Raw genomic sequence first — 16,428 nt, forward strand, 5'->3', positions numbered from 1 at the left:
ATGAACGACTATCCGCTAAAGAAGCTGAAAGCCTTTTGCAAACAGTTGAAAGTTCCTACCACAGGCATTTCAAGAGACCAGATTATCTCAAAGCATTGGAGGCCTGGTTAGAGGCCAGAGGTCCCTCTGATCCGGTGGTGGTACCGACAGAGGAAGGGGAGGAGGAAGTGCCCGTGACTGGGCCTGTATCCCCTCCTGGCAGCAGTGTTTCCTCCAAAGGTCTTTCCCCTGAAGAAAGAGAAGAAAGGGCGAAGGAGCGAGCATACAACATGGAAATGGCAAAACTTAAGATAAATGGGCAGTTGGAGTTAGAGAATGCAAGAGGCAGGAGAGAAGCTGATTTGGAGATCAAAAGGTTAGAGTTTGAAAGAGAGAAGTTAGCTGTTGAGCGTGATACCAAGTTGAGGGAGTTGGAGCTCCAAGCTAAAAAGTTAGAATTGAATCCCTCTGGTGGCAGCATCCCATCTGTGCCTGCAGAAAGTAGGTTTTATTTTCCCAAAGATGTGATCAAAGATTTTCAGAAGAATGAGGATATTGGTCAATGGTTTAAAGCATATGAGTTAGCATTGTTGGCCCACCGGGTCCCTGAGAAGGATTGGGGAGCGGGGTTGTGGGGTCGCTTTGTGAAGAGATACCCTGTTAGACATGCCTGTTGAGGATAGGATGTCTTATGCTCATATGAAAGATGCTTTAATGTTAAGGTATGGCCTAACCCCAGAAAAGTACAGACAGGCCTTTAGAGAATGTAAGAAGTTGCCTGGTACCACGTGGGTGGAGTATGTGTCATATTTTTGCAGAGCCATGGATGGTTGGGTAAAGGGCAGCAAAGTGGAAAGTTATGATGCTCTGTATGATTTGTTTGCTTGGGAGCACTTGTCTAATAACTGTTTTCCAGAGCTGCGCCAGCACCTTATTGATAGCAAGATATCTAACCCTAGAAAACTTGCTGAAGAGGCGGACCGCTGGGTCAGTACCAGGGTCCACAAGGGTCCAGTGGGAGACTCAGCCAAAGGTGGGCAGGGTCCCCAGCAGAAGAGTGGGGGGGACAAGGGTAAACAGAAGGAGTTCCAGAAAGGGCCCCAAAGTAATCCCCAAGGGAACCAAGGGAAGGGTTCCCAGCCTCCCCCAGATAAGAAATCAGAGGCCCCGACAGGTAAACCTGTTCGTAGGGGCCCCATGACTTGCTTCGCTTGTAAGCAGGTGGGACACCGTTTTTATGATCCTCAGTGTCCCTTGAAGAACTCTAGTGCACCACCACGTGCCGCCCCCCGTCAGTTGGCGAGTGTAGCTCTGGGAGGGGAGGAGATGGTTGCCCATGGTGGGGAGGGTCCCGCAGAGATGTCCCTGGTCTCCCTAGGAGACATGGAATTGGTCCCACCACCCCCTCTGCCTAGTAACACTAAGAAATATAGGCAGTGGGTGACCATTAATGGCCATAGAGTGGAAGCTCTCAGAGACACCGGAGCGAGTGTGACAGCTGTCAAGTGTCACTTGGTGTCCAGAGAGCAGGTTGTTCCCCACGCATTCTACCCTGTGATAGCTGCTGACAACTCCCAGAGAGAGTGTGAGGTAGCTCAAGTTTCCTTTGAATGGGGGAGAGTTTCAGGTACTCTTCAAGTTGCTGTAAGGCCCGCCATGCCTGTTGATTGTCTCCTGGGCAATGATTTAGAAGACTCCCCTTGGGCTAAGGTGGAGAGGGAGACACATTTGAAAATGTTGGGTGTGCCAGAGTGGGTGTGTGCAACCACTCGATCCATGACAGCAAGTAAGGGTGTTGATGGGGTTCTGGAGCCTGAAAGTATGGCCCAGGACCCAGCTGTGAAGAGAAGAGGCAGGGGGCGCGGGAAACCGTCCCCCGTAGTTCCCGTGGTCCAGGAGGAGGCAGACCTTGAGGGGTATGCCCTGGAACCCACAGGTGAACAAGTTGCTGAACTGGGAGACCTGCCCGAGCTGACCCACTGGCAGCAGGATGGTGGTCCCTCCAGGGAAGAATTTTGTGCAGAACAGAAAGTGTGCCCTTCTCTTGTGGGTATGAGGCAGCAGGCCTCAGCCCAAACCTCAGGTGATCAGTCAGGGTCACATTTTGTTTACTGGGAGAACGACCTCCTGTATAGCGAGCCTAAGGCTGCTGAGCCTGGGTCAGCCCGTGTGCTGGTGGTACCCCAGCGCTTCAGAGCCTTCCTACTGGGTTTGGCTCACGACGTACCGTTAGCTGGACATCTGGGGCAGGACAAGACCTATGACAGGCTTGTCACCCATTTTTATTGGCCTCAGATGAGAAGGGATGTAGACATCCAGTGCAAGACCTGTCAAACTTGCCAGGCAAGTGGGAAAAGCGGGCGGAAGCTGAAGGCTCCCCTCCAACCTTTTCCCGTGGTCAGTACCCCCTTTGACCGAGTGGGGATTGACATTGTTGGGCCACTGGACCCCAAGACAGCCCTGGGCAACAGGTTCATCCTGGTCTTGGTGGACCATGCCACACGGTACCCGGAAGCCATCCCTCTCAGAACAGTGACTGCCCCCGTGGTGGGACGGGCACTGATGGGTGTTTTCTCCCGAATGGGGTTCCCCAGAGAGGTGGTGTCAGACCGGGGCACCAACTTCATTTCCAACTATATGAAGTCTCTGTGGAAGGAGTGTGGGGTAACTTATAAGTTCACCACTCCTTACCACCCTCAAGGTAATGGGTTGGTTGAAAGATTCAACCGTACCCTTAAAGGCATGATTATGGGTCTTGAAGAACCAATGAGGCGTAAATGGGACGTCCTCTTGCCATGCCTGTTGTTTGCTTACCGTGAGGTGCCACAGAAGTCTCTAGGGTTCAGCCCCTTTGAGGTTTTGTATGGTCACCCGGTAAGAGGACCTTTGAGTCTGGTCAAAGAAGGCTGGGAGCAATCTCCCAGGAAACCTCCCCAGGATGTATACAGTTACATGCTGGCCTTTAGGAACCAGACTAGGCGCTTCAGAGATCTTGCTCAGACAAATCTGGAGGCCAGCCAGGAGGAGATGAAGCGGTGGTACGACCAGAAGGCCACTCTGGTAGAGCTTCAGCCTGGACAGAAAGTTTGGGTCATGTCCCCTGTGGAACCTTGTGCGCTCAAGGACAGGTGGACTGGACCATTTGAGGTTGTGGAGAAAAAGAGCGATGTCACCTACATGGTGGACTTAAAGTCTCCCAGGAACCCCTTGCGGGTCCTGCATGTCAACCGTTTGAAGCCCCACTTAGAAAGGTCCGAAGTGGGCATGCTCCTAGCTACAGATGCTGGAATGGAGGAGGAGAGTGAGCCTCTTCCTGACCTCCTGTATGCAAAAGAGCAAGATGGGTCAGTGGATGGGGTGGTCCTCTTTGACACACTGACCCCTGAACAGCAGCAGGATTGTCGCCAATTGTTGGGACAATTCCCTGATCTGTTTTCCTTGATTCCTGGTGTCACTCAGTGGTGTGTCCATGATGTGGACACCGGGGACAGCACTCCTGTCAAGCACGAGGCTTACAGAGTGACTGACAAGGTCAGAGCATACATCAAGGAGGAGGTCTCCAAGATGTTTGCCTTAGGGGTGGTTGAGTCCTCTAGCAGTCCTTGGGCCAGCCCAGTGGTCTTGGTCCCAAAGGCTGCAGCGCCTGGTGCTTCACCGGAACTTCGGTTCTGTGTGGATTACCGAGGACTCAATTCAGTCACCAAGACTGACGCGCACCCCATCCCCAGAGCTGATGAGCTCATAGATCGGTTAGGGGCTGCCCGGTACCTTAGTACGTTTGATCTAAAGTCTGGGTACTGGCAGATCGCCTTGACCGATGGGGCAAAGGAGAGGTCAGCATTCTCCACACCAGATGGGCACTACCAGTTCCGGGTTATGCCCTTTGGGATGAAGAATGCCCCTGCCACCTTCCAGAGGTTGGTCAACCAGGTCTTGGCTGGACTGGAGGATTTCAGTGCCGCCTACCTGGACGACATCGCAGTGTTCAGCGCCAGCTGGGAGGAACACTTGCGCCACCTCCAGGAAGTGTTGTGGGCCCTGCGCAGAGCAGGCCTCACAATCAAAGCCAGTAAGTGCCAGATTGGGCAGGGTTCAGTGGTGTACTTGGGGCACCAAGTAGGGAGCGGCAAGGTGGCCCCCCTGCAACCCAAGATTGATACCATCCTGGCATGGGCACCGCCCAAAACCCAGACTCAGGTGAGAGCCTTCTTGGGTCTCATGGGTTATTACAGGAGGTTTGTCAAGGATTATGGTAACATTGGGCACCCCTTGACTTCGCTGACTTCCAGGAAGCAGCCAAGACTTGTGAACTGGACTGACGCCTGTCAGACGGCCTTTGACACCCTGAAAACTGCAATGTGCACAGCACCCATACTCCAGACACCCGACTTTTCTAAAGAATTTGTTGTCCAGACGGACGCTTCAGAGCATGGCGTGGGGGCTGTTCTAGCTCAGGTGAATGAAGAGGGCCGAGACTTACCTGTAGCCTTCATCAGTAGGAGGTTACTTCCCAGGGAACAGAGGTGGAGTGCGATAGAAAGAGAAGCATTTGCTGTGGTCTGGGCGCTGTAGAAGCTAAGACCCTACCTGTTTGGGACTCACTTCCGGGTTCAGACAGACCACAGGCCCCTCAGATGGTTGATGCAGATGAGGGGTGAGAATCCAAAGCTGTTGAGGTGGTCCATTTCCCTACAGGGGATGGACTTCACGGTGGAACACCGCCCTGGCACAGATCACGCCAATGCTGATGGTCTGTCCAGATTTTTCCGCCTTAGTGATGAGGACTCCCTAGGGTAAGGGTAGTTCTCCCCACATTTCAGCTGGAGGGGACACGTGTTAGACCTGGCATCATTGGCATGAGTCTCTCCTCCATTTTTTCTGTTTGCCTCCTCTGTTTACGATGTTTTTGCTGGTATATGCTTTGGGCACTGGGCCACTGCTGATCAGTGCCACAGTGCAAGTGCTCCCTATGTGAAATTGCTGTATTGGTTTACTTCCATGTTTGGCTTATTTGGTTTACTATCAGTCCCTAGTAGCGTGCACCAGGAGTGCCAGGGCTTGTAAATACAAATGCTGCTAGTGGGCTTGCAGCACATGTTGTGCCACCCACAAGAGCGGCCTAGTAAAAGTATGTCTGAAGGTCTACCATTGCTAGACCACGTGCAGTCTGACTGTCACGAGGACTGCGCAAGTACACCTACTTGCCAGTCCCTAAACCTTCCCTTAACTTCATGTTAGTCACCCCTATGGTAGGCCCACGGGCAGGGTGCATTGTAAGCATAAGGTAGGACAAGCCTGACAAGGTTGGCATGTCCTAATAGTGAATTACAGCCATAGTCGTTTTTCACTATTGTAAGGTAACCTTCTCTCCATCAGTTAGAATGGGCTGCCAGGATTATTAATGCTATAATCCTAGCGGGCTCGGGGAGCATGGTGCAATGTCGAGTTTGGTATCCCTGAACTCAGGGCTTAATAACGCATCCGTTTGTGTGGATGGTTTTTGGACTCTGTGTTTGAAAATAGCACTTTTAGAAAGTAGCTATTTTCTTGTCTAACTGTCTACCGGTCTCTGCTGGTTCTGGTGTGCGTGTGACAGGAGCTGGGTGGCTCCAGAGAGTCTGAATGAGTCAGTGTGGGATGAGTGGGGCATTTGCATTAAGAGTAGGGGAAGAGTAGCTCCTGATAGCCTGCCCTGCCTGATACAATGTTGGCTCCGCCCCCTGCCAGGCGACTGATGACTCTGTGCTTGCCTGGGACTTTCCTGGCCCACCTCCTGCCGGGCAGCTGATGGCCCTGCCCCTGCCAGTGACAATGCTGGCTCCGCTCCTGCTGAGCGGCTGAGGACTCTGCCCTGCCCAGTGAATAGGCCAGGTGCTTCGGCCTGGCAACACCCACAACAAACCCAAGATGGGGGGAAATTCCCCTGCATGGACAAAGGGATCAAAGCCAAAAAGGGGTATAAGAGAAGGACCCCTGAACCAAGAATTCAGATCACTTCTGACAAGGAAACCTGAACCAAGGACAAGAAGCCTGCTGATCTAAGGACTGCCTACCCCTTCTGCCAGAGTGCTGTTTGTTGGGGGAATCCTGCATTGCTTCTTTATTTTTGCCAAGGAACCAGGAGAGAGGAACTGTGTGTGTACTCTCACTCTTTGCTGAGAAAATCTCCAAGGGCTGGAAGAGTGCCAGTCTCCTGTTGAAGTCACAGGGCTAAAGGACTTCATTTGCTTAAAGTGCTATTTGCTGGAATTTGTGAATCCAGCACCTCTGAAAGAATTCAGCAATCTCGACGCCGACGGACGCCGCCGAATCCAGCTCGACATCGTGAGTAACGGCTCCAGTGTCCCGCTTCCTCGACGCCGGCCGCCGGGCCCGATCGACGCCAGCAGCAACGCCAGTGAGTAGTGAGTTCGGCTCCAGCTCCAAGTGACCTCGTGTCTGCACCGCCGCTAATCGCATCGACTTCGAGCCCTCTCGACGCCGTGAGCGCTGCTCACTCTTGCAACATCGACAACGCCGTATCCTGCTTCATCCCGTGAGCGCTGCTCCCGCCTGACTTCGGTCGACGCCGCTGCAGATCGCCCCGACTCCGAGGCCCGATCGACGCCGAAGACGCGACGCCGGACATCTCGACGCCGCTGATCCTCGAGTGCTTCACTTTTTCCAAGGTACTGTGTTGTGGGGGTCAGTGCGACTCCGGGCTCGACGTAGCGCTCCTCGCGGTCGACGCCGAACCTTTGGATTAACTTTGCCTCGACGTCGTGTGACTCCCGTGTGGGTTACATTGTTGCCAAGAACTGTGTTTTAGAGAAGAAGAGTTGCTTTTGATACTAAAGACTTTTTGTGCTAAGAAGAAACCGTGCTTGAACTATTATTTTTCCTTCCAAGAGTATTTATTAAGATTGTGGTATATTTTTGGCGTTATTTGGTCTTGTGCTAAGCCTTATATAAAAAATACTTATTTTTATAATACTACTGTGTCGTGTCCATTTGTAGTGTATTCACTTTATTACTGTATGTGGTCATAAATGCTTAACGCACTGCCTCTGAGATAAGCCTGTCTGCTTTGCCAAGCTACCAAGGGGGTGAGCAGGGGTTATCTAAGTGTGTGATCTCCTTGCCCTGACTAGAAGAGGTGTGTCCCTATTTGTCAGAAGTGTATACCTCTGCCAACTAGAGACAGCCGCTTCTAACAGTTGACTTGTAAGTCAGCTCCGCCGGACGGGTGCCGAAAACGCGGCCTTTCAACCCCTGGAACCACTGCTAATGTGCTGTCACAGGCATAATTGCGAATCGGAAGATGTGACCAATACTCCGCTGGTGATGTGAAATTGCAAGGGACGACATTGTTCTCTAAAACGGCGAAAAACGGTGAGGAGACGAGTGGCGATCCAAGACGGCCGCACCTGTCACTCGGAGCCACAGATGATTCGAACTGACGCCAGCCCTGGTGTGACCCACAACCGGCAAGTACACCGTCCAGGCACTGCAGGGACCGACTTTCGCCAGGGCGACACTAACGTTGTGATGTGCGGTCAGTCGGGGCGCTCTTGCTGAGCTTGCGTGTCACCGGTGACAAAATGGCGGAGACGGTGGAACGCAAAACCTGCATATCGGCGGAGGGAAGGAGCGGGACTGTACGGAGGCAAAGATCGAGTGGACCGGTCAGCGGTAACGTCGGTGGAGCCAGCTATGAGGTAGTGTGCTAAGAGAGCGAAGACGGGTCCTCCGCTTGTCCATGGGCAGTGATCGGGGCTTGTGGCGGTGCGTGGCTCCTCGGACTTAATGAAGGCGCGGAACGAGCGGAGTGTACGTGTTGGAAGTGGTGCCTAACAAGCTGTATTGACATTGGGAGCGTGCTGTGGCCACAAAAAACTGGCTGCTACTGTGACTGGCACGAACGGCAGTGCGCAGATGGTGAGGTGCTCACACGCTGCGCGCTGGCAAGAAAAGTCGGGAAAGTAGTCCCCCTCGAGCACACTACACGGAACAGCGCAAGCAGCCCAAACGACAGAGCAAGCAGGAGTTGCTGGTGTGATCGCTGGTCATTGAGTGGCTGTCGCCGGTCGGGTGGCAGTGGTAGACGACCTGACGGGGAGTGCTGAGGTGTAGAGAGGGAGACAGCGCATTCCTATTGACGTCATATACCTGCCACAACAAAAACAGCTAGAGGAACATGCATCCTTGCGGCACATTCCGATGAATACCACTGGCACACGGTGGGCATCCAGAACACCCCAACGTCGAAATCGCTCTCTTGTGAATACCGCGCCAAAGCTGGGCCCGGGAACGCCGCGACACAGCCCTCTCACGTGTACTGTCACTATGGGGAAACCGGACAAACAGCAGACCAAATTGCCTTTTGAGGCCAGGAGACAGACCAAAGGCAATGCGGCAACATCGGACGCGGAAGGAGACCAAGAATCGACTGACGGGACCGGCATGGAGGCAGTCCTAAGAGCGATCCAGCACAGTCTGCAAGACATGAACAACAAGCTGGACAACGTAATGCAACGTGTGGACAACATGGCGGCGAAAATTGAGAAGCACGACGAAAGGATAGTGGAGGCAGAAAGGCGGATCTCCACAGTGGAAGATGAGTCCAGGACCACAACGAAAGCATACAGCGGCATTGAAAAGACACTGGAGGTCCTGCGTGCCAAGGTGGAGGACCAAGAAGCGAGGTCCAGACGGAATAAAGTCCGCATAGCAGGTCTGCCGGAGACCACCAACACGGGAAAAATGGAAAGCTACGTTGAGAAGATGCTGAAGGAACTGTTTGGCACTGAGAGCCTGTCAGCGGTTTTCCTGGTTGAACGAGCGCACCGCTCCTTGGCGCCAGTCCCAAAGCCGGGAGCCACCCCGCGCATAATAATTGCCCGCTTGCTCAACTATAGGGACAGAGACACGGTTTTACGACTCGCTAGAGAAATGGGCACAGTTACATATCAAGGCAATACACTGGAATTCTACCCAGATCACACCATGGCTGTACAGTCGGCGAGGAAAGAATTTGCGCAAGTAAAAAAGAAGCTACGAGAGCTAGGTCTCGAGTACGCAATGCTGTATCCTGCAAAGCTCAAAATCACGAATGCGGACAAACCTGTGATTCTACCGACGGTGCAAGCGGCTCAGGAATATATCAAGAAATTTGGTAAGCGGAGAATGACACAAGACCGAGAGGACCGGACATGCGATAACGATTGAGGAGCTGTTGGATTGAGGACCTCGTGTTTCACTAAATCGTCCTACAGATGACAATCTCCAGAGATCTCTACTACTTAAGTGAATGAAGGGGCCATGTTGAAGCAAATATGTCGCTCGCAGAAGTCCTCTAATGTCATGAACGCCGGCAGGTGGGGACATGAATGAATCATGCAAGTAAATGCAATTGGCGGACGGGACACGAGCTGTTGTCCTGCGCAGTGAGTACCATTGCGACCAAGTGCTCCGGACTGCAGATGCATTGAATGTGGCAATAGAGTACGAGACTGTGGTAAGACTGCGACGGGGAGTGGGTGAGGGAAGAAGGGTTATTGTGATCGTTAGAAACGACAAACGCACCTGTCCACATCCACCATGTGGATGGAGATGTGTGCACCTGGCGACACCCCCAAGCGGGTGTACCCCAGCTCAAGTTCTACGTTTGAATTGGTTGTTACAAGGGGATGGCTTTGGCAAAGTTTGGGCGCTGAAGTGGGTGGGGGGCGGGAAGGGATACAAGGGACTGTTCAAATAGATTCACTGTGGCTGAGAAGCATTGCGACCTCTCTATTTTGCAACTGCACTATTACTGTTAATGTACTCATTGCTAGACGATATGTTCTTTTATCAATGATGGCGCACAATGTGGCCGAGCTGTATGATAGAAAAAGTCACGCAATGCCATGGCAACACCCATAATTAATGGTCTGGCACGACCAGACACTCTAAAATTCATAACGTGGAATGTCAGAGGCTTGGGCAATCCGAAGAAAATTAGACAAATGTTTGCTTATTTCGATAGATTGCACATAGAAGTGGCTTTCCTGCAGGAAACACATATGGCGGTGAACAATACATCCACATGGGGGAGTAGATGGGCAGAATCAGTCACTAGTTCAAATTACTCGTCGTATTCCCGAGGGGTCAGCATACTAATACGGAAGGGAGTGCACTTTCAGATTTCAGAAGTACACAGAGATACAGATGGTAGAAGCGTGATAGTTGCGGGTACGGTAAGACAGCACAAGGTTGCATTGGTAAACACATATGGGCCTAATGTAGATGACCCGGGTTTTTTTGAGACACTATGGCACAAAGTAGCTGATATCCAGATTGACAGTCTAATATGGGGGGGCGACTTCAATATAGCACTGAAGGAGGGACTTGACAGGTCACTACACACGGCAGAACCACATGTGAGAGCGAGAGCGAGGCTCCATGATGTTATGGAAGATTTACGACTGGTTGACATGTGGAGGGTCCAACACCCAGGGGAATTAGTTGCTACGCACATAAACGCGGCGCACAAAAGTTGGTCTAGGCTGGACTACTGGCTGGGCACACAGAATATGCTATCGTGGACACACAATATCAAACATCTCCCTAGAACACTGTCGGATCACAGTCCAGTGCTGCTGGAGGTGAGGATTCCACACTACGAACCTCCGCCGTTCACATGGCGATTCAATGCAGCCGCACTACGTGACCCATTGTACGTCGACACACTCCATAAAGCAATTATAGACTATTTTGACCTAAACTGCCCCGCGGTAGAGGATCCTAGCTTACTATGGGAAGCTTTCAAAGCCACACTACGGGGGGTTTGCATTAGCACGACTACAGGCATACTAAGGGACATCAGGCAACAGTTAAAAAACCGCGAAAACGCAATACAAACACTAGAACAAAATTATACAACTACAGGGGACACTGCGCTGCTGGGAAACATACATGAACTACTAGCGGAACATAGACAGTTTGCAGCGGATGAGCTTAAATATATCTTTAAACGCAAAACTGCTAGAATGTATGGGGAAGGTGGCAGGCCGGGAAGAGCCCTAGCGGAAAAAATATGTACAGGGCGAGCACCACAGCACATTACAGCAGTCAAAACCCGAGTGGGCACGGTGACTCATGACATCAAGGGCATAATGAGCAAATTCATGGACACATATGGCAAGTTGTATGAGGCACGTCCGTCGATACCACAGCAGGACCTATTGTCCTACATGGAGGATGTGGAAATAGCGTGGTTGTCTGAGGGCCACAGAGCGTACCTAGCTCGCCCTATAACGACAGAGGAGGTTATTGACACTATTAAGCGGCAACCAAATGGCAAAGCACCAGGGCCAGATGGCTTTGGGATAGAATTCTATAAAACATTTGCAGACTTACTTGCCCCACACCTAGTACGTTTATACGGCGCAGCGCACGAGGCCCAAACATTGCCACCATCCATGAGGGAAGCCTTACTCATCGCACTGTTGAAACCAGGCAAAGACGAGGAGCAATGTGACTCATACCGCCCCCTGTCGCTCATAAATGTGGACACTAAAATAATCGCCAGCTTACTGGCGGAACGACTAAAACCACTAATGCCTCTCCTGATACGACCGGACCAATCCGGCTTCATACCGGACAGATCAACAACGCACAATACACGCACGTTATTTGCACTAGCACATTACCTGGCGCCGGACATAAAGACAGTGGCGGTTTTACTAGACGCGGCAAAAGCGTTTGATACAATAGATTGGCCCTTCCTTCACGCCGTACTAACACGCATGGGGTTTCCGCCAATTTTCATTGGGTGGATCACAATGCTCTACACGAATCTAACTGCACGCATTAGGATAAACAAACATGTTTCGGACCCGATTAAAATATGTCGAGGCACTAGACAGGGGTGTCCACTCTCCCCGATGCTTTTTGCCCTCATTCTTGAGCCCTTAGCCTGCAAAATTAGACAACATCATCACTACTCGGCAATACAGATGCCGTCGCGCCCCATACATATATCGCTATATGCAGATGATATGGTACTTTACGTAAAAAACCCTGAACAACACCTTAACCCACTACTGCGCGAATATTTGAAATTTGGCCAACACTCGGGGCTGCAGATCAACTGGGCCAAGTCCCTTGTTCTGACGCTAACAGATAGCACAAGCCCGACGGCCCTGGACTATCCCCTAGAATGGCAAGACGAACCGACGCGATACCTGGGAGTATGGTTTCACAGGGATCCAGAATTAGTTGTCCGCACTAATTACGGAAGAGTGATATCGACTCTGGAAGAGAAGGTTAAGAGATGGAACAAACTGCCGTTATCACTGGCGGACAGAGCTGCTATCGTAAAGATGGTGCTTCTACCCAAGTTCCTATATTTGTTTAATAATATACCGATCAAACCCCCTGCGGAGGTATTCCGCAATATAAATAAATTAGTCCTGAATCTGTTATGGGCGGGAAAGCAAGCCAGATTGGAGTTAAGAACACTACAACTCCCGTATGCTAAAGGTGGTTTCAAGGTCCCAGATCTATATCTATATTACTTGTGCGCTCAGGCACAGTTTGCACATCACTGGTTTCACGAAATACCCTTTCTGACACATGTGGCGGTGGAAGCGGGGGACACGGACCCGATTCCGCTGACAAGCATACTACCATATAAACGGGTAAAATTACATGACCATGACATTAACCCGGTTAATACCACCGTGGAAGCGTGGAGATTAATGGGCAAGTTAACGGATGGCCTACCACTTTATGCACCTGCACTCCCACTAGCTCATCATCCGGCGCTTTCAGTTACGCAGGAACAGGTCAGAATGGACATACTGAGAAACGCAGGTATTGACAAGCTGGGAGACCTATACAAAGAGGGGATCTTTCAAACATTAGACGACCTAGACTATATTAGCAATCCCACACTGCTGTTTAGGTTTACCTACTATCGACTGCAGAGGGCGGTGAAAGAGCACTTTCCTGATTTCCCGGCGGAACCACGTACCCTGGCGCCACTACAGCTGATACTCACAACACACAAGGCCTCACACCTGGTATCTAGGTTGTACACAAGCACACAGACAGACATTGGAGGGAACACCGCTAAGGCGAGAGATAAATGGGGCGAAGTGCTAGATGATACACTGTCGGAGGAGGAATGGGAATCCACTTGCCTGCTCACCGGCATGCTAACATCTAATGGTAACCTGAGGATCATCCACTACAAATACCTCCATCAAATGTACTATACGCCTCTGCGGCTACACAGATTCGGACTAAGGGACGACTCCAACTGTGTCCGCTGCAGGCAAGAGAACGCAGACTTCATACATTTAGCGTGGCACTGTCGCCCTGTGGCGAGATTCTGGGAACAAGTGATTCAAGCCTTAAATGACATGCTGGGGGAAACAATTGAGTGTACAGCCAAGGCCTGTTTGTTGGGTATTGTACCTCAATTAAGAGCGCAAAGACGTAAATTTTGTATGATAGCGCTATTAATGGCAAAGCGGAGAGTGTCACTGCATTGGAATAGTAAACTGAGACCACAGATGAAAAACTGGCTGGAAGATTTAACGTATTGCCGTGACACACTAAACACTTATGAGGAAGAATTGCCTGCTGGCTCACGCCCTAGAGACTATTGGGTGTATCTAAGGCAATATTTACTAACACATGCAGCGGAGCAAAGTGAATCACAATAGCGAAACGGACCACGGAGTAACAGATGGTGATGTGTACTGATAAACGTTTACAGTGGGGGGGGAGAATGCTGTGCCACAGTGACCTAAGTTAAATGAAGGATTCATTTTTGGTTTAGTTGTTGGTTAATTTAAGCAAAAAAATGTAAGAATCTGAACGTGTTTGTAAGCGATAATGGCACTGTACTGTATCGCACATGCTTCTACATGTAACGCCGCCGGTCTTAATGATGTCGGCTGATGGGCTGTGTACAACGCGTGACTCGATATCTACAACATGAATGTATCTAGCCGGCCTCTTATGGTTGTAGGCGTGGAAAATGTATTACGTTTCCTTTATGTGTGAAAAGTGCAATAAACGTCTTACACAATAAAAAAAAAAAAAAAATACCGATCTCCAATTTATGGAGGTTAGCCCCTGACCCCTCCCCCCATTTTTTAATCCTCCTCTTTCCCTTGAGTTTACTTGTTCGTTGGACTTCTCGGTCCTAAACTTACTCCTCCTTGGGGGGAGAGGTCTGCCTCCCATAGGCACCTCTCCCCCATGCTTCAGAGTCCCGATTTTGCACACTCACACTTGCGCATTATCAATCCTCGCTAATTCGACCTCCCGCTCTCATCTTCATGTTGCATTGCCTTTCGCTACCGTGCCTTAACCCAATTATGGGCTTATACTGTTACGCGGCCTGACCCTCTTCTCCATCTTTCGGAGAGTGCTGCTTTAGAGGAAAGGGCCTAGGCAATGCGCTCGTTGTGTGGTCGCTTTGCCAGGGTGCTTTCCTCACTCGCTCTAACAACGAGAGCAAGCTAATCGGGTGCTCAAGCTTTCTGACAGTTGCTCGACTCGATCAGCTGACATTCAACAGTACACTCGTTGCTGCGCTTGGAGGCTTCCTTTTTCTAACAATAAGGATTTAAAGTCTTTAATTTAGTGTCTTTAGTGTTTCACATTCTATTTTTTTAAAACACCTTTGTGGCTTTGTGGCTATCCTCTACCGGCTGTTCCCTACTAAAACCCACATTATTCCCCACTCCTTTGTTCTACCTGCCCTGAAACCTTTGTATCAATATTTTAAAAACATCGATAAATAAAGGGCGCAATTTACCTAATTTTAATACAGAATATAATTTTCTTTTTAAAAAAGGGATAAGGCATCTTACTGTCAACTTAATAACCCTTGTCATCTATATTATGTCTGATATAGACTCCGATGAGGCTAGCGCCCCCATCCCTAATATGGATAACGAAGCATTCAAAAGCATGGTCCATAAAGAAATTAGATCTTGTATGTTGGAAACCCTATCTAAAGTTATGGTATTAAAGAATTCACTCTCTTCTGAGGAGGTTGATGCTAATGAGAATCAACATATCCTATTCACCGACGATCTCATCGAAGTAAGGGGGAAAAGACTTAAAAGGAATAAGATTATTGATCATGCAACCCCCAAGAGCACTATGGGAGATCCCAGCACCTCAACTTTTATGGGAGGTCACAGCAGCTCAAATACATTGGGTGTCCTTGGCGGCACAACTCTTAATGGTGTCCTCAGCGACACAAACTATCTGGGTGGCCCTAGCAGCACAAAATATCGAAGTGCCCAAAATAATGATCTCGAGTTGGGAGATGACTATTTTCAGGATGATGATGCCTCTGATGTTCCAGACGAATACGACTTAGATTTAGATGACGATGACCAGGAGTTTTATTCTCAACCATTTGAGGACGACCTCCCTTCATCAAGACAATATTGTAGACCCTCTTGGCGAGGAAATATTTTCTCCCCTTAATATACAACACCCTAGAAGCTCAGAGTGGTTCCACCATGAACACGTGGGCAAATTAATTTAAAAATGGCTAAGGAACCCTTTGGAGAGAGATAGTCGTAATCTACTAAGAGACGAATGATCCAGACCTTCCATAGAAGACAAAGTCTGCCAAACCCCAAACCTTGACCCCCAACTAATGAAATATCTGTGTAAACTCGGTAGGGACCCCAGAAATGGGATGGAGAGGTCCCTTAAGGGTTGTCAAGACCGGGTCTTTGATATCCTTGGTCCCATGGTCAGGATTATCAGCTGAGGATAGCCACATCAATGGCACTCCCTTGGACACTGAAGTAATTAGAGGCCTCAGTCAGAGAGCCTTAATTTCACTGGGCAACGCCAATGCCAGCCTCAACTCCGAGAGGAGAAGAGTGGTTCTAACTACAATCAACCCAAAATTGAGTGATTTGGCTGACAAAGAGCCCTCCCTCAACCCCAAGGGATGACTTTTTGGGAAATAACTTATTAAGACAATAGGTAACTATGTGTCTACCTTTACAGCATTGGACAAGGCCCACCAAAATATGACAAGAGTATATAATACCAATAACCTTTTTGGACGGGCAGGAAGAAGGGGCCTCTCTTCCGGCCACTTCAACCGCAGGCCCTACCCTAGATCTAGAGGATACGACAGAAGGAGTTACAACCCTCAAATACCCCCCAGTTTTATCCACAAAGAGGAAAACGTTTTCGCTCCACAAGCTTCAGATCACAAGGAGCCTCCAGTGACAACAACCCTCAAAGTGAGAACAACAGCTCCTTTTCCTTCCCCTTCCTTTTCTCCAAAGGTGGGAGGCAGACTCAAATTCTTTTTTCACAATTGGAAACTGATTACTCAAGACCCATGGGTTCTGAATACGGTGAATGGGTTTATGATAGACTTTATAGAAATTCTCTCTCAAACCTCTTTCCCCAGAGACATCCCTCTCACCT

The 16,428-nt window shown here is 50.0% G+C and overlaps 1 protein-coding gene across 1 annotated transcript in view; it reads right to left on the bottom strand.

Moving 5' to 3' along the window:
- The window catches only part of LOC144790964 (cytochrome P450 2J5-like), a 466,984-nt gene that overhangs the window by 40,059 nt on the left and 410,497 nt on the right, over positions 1-16,428 (bottom strand). The gene's annotated exons all lie outside the window — the stretch shown is intronic.

Source organism: Lissotriton helveticus, chromosome 11 (assembly GCF_964261635.1).
Source record: "Lissotriton helveticus chromosome 11, aLisHel1.1, whole genome shotgun sequence".
NCBI classification, from domain to species: domain Eukaryota; kingdom Metazoa; phylum Chordata; class Amphibia; order Caudata; family Salamandridae; genus Lissotriton; species Lissotriton helveticus.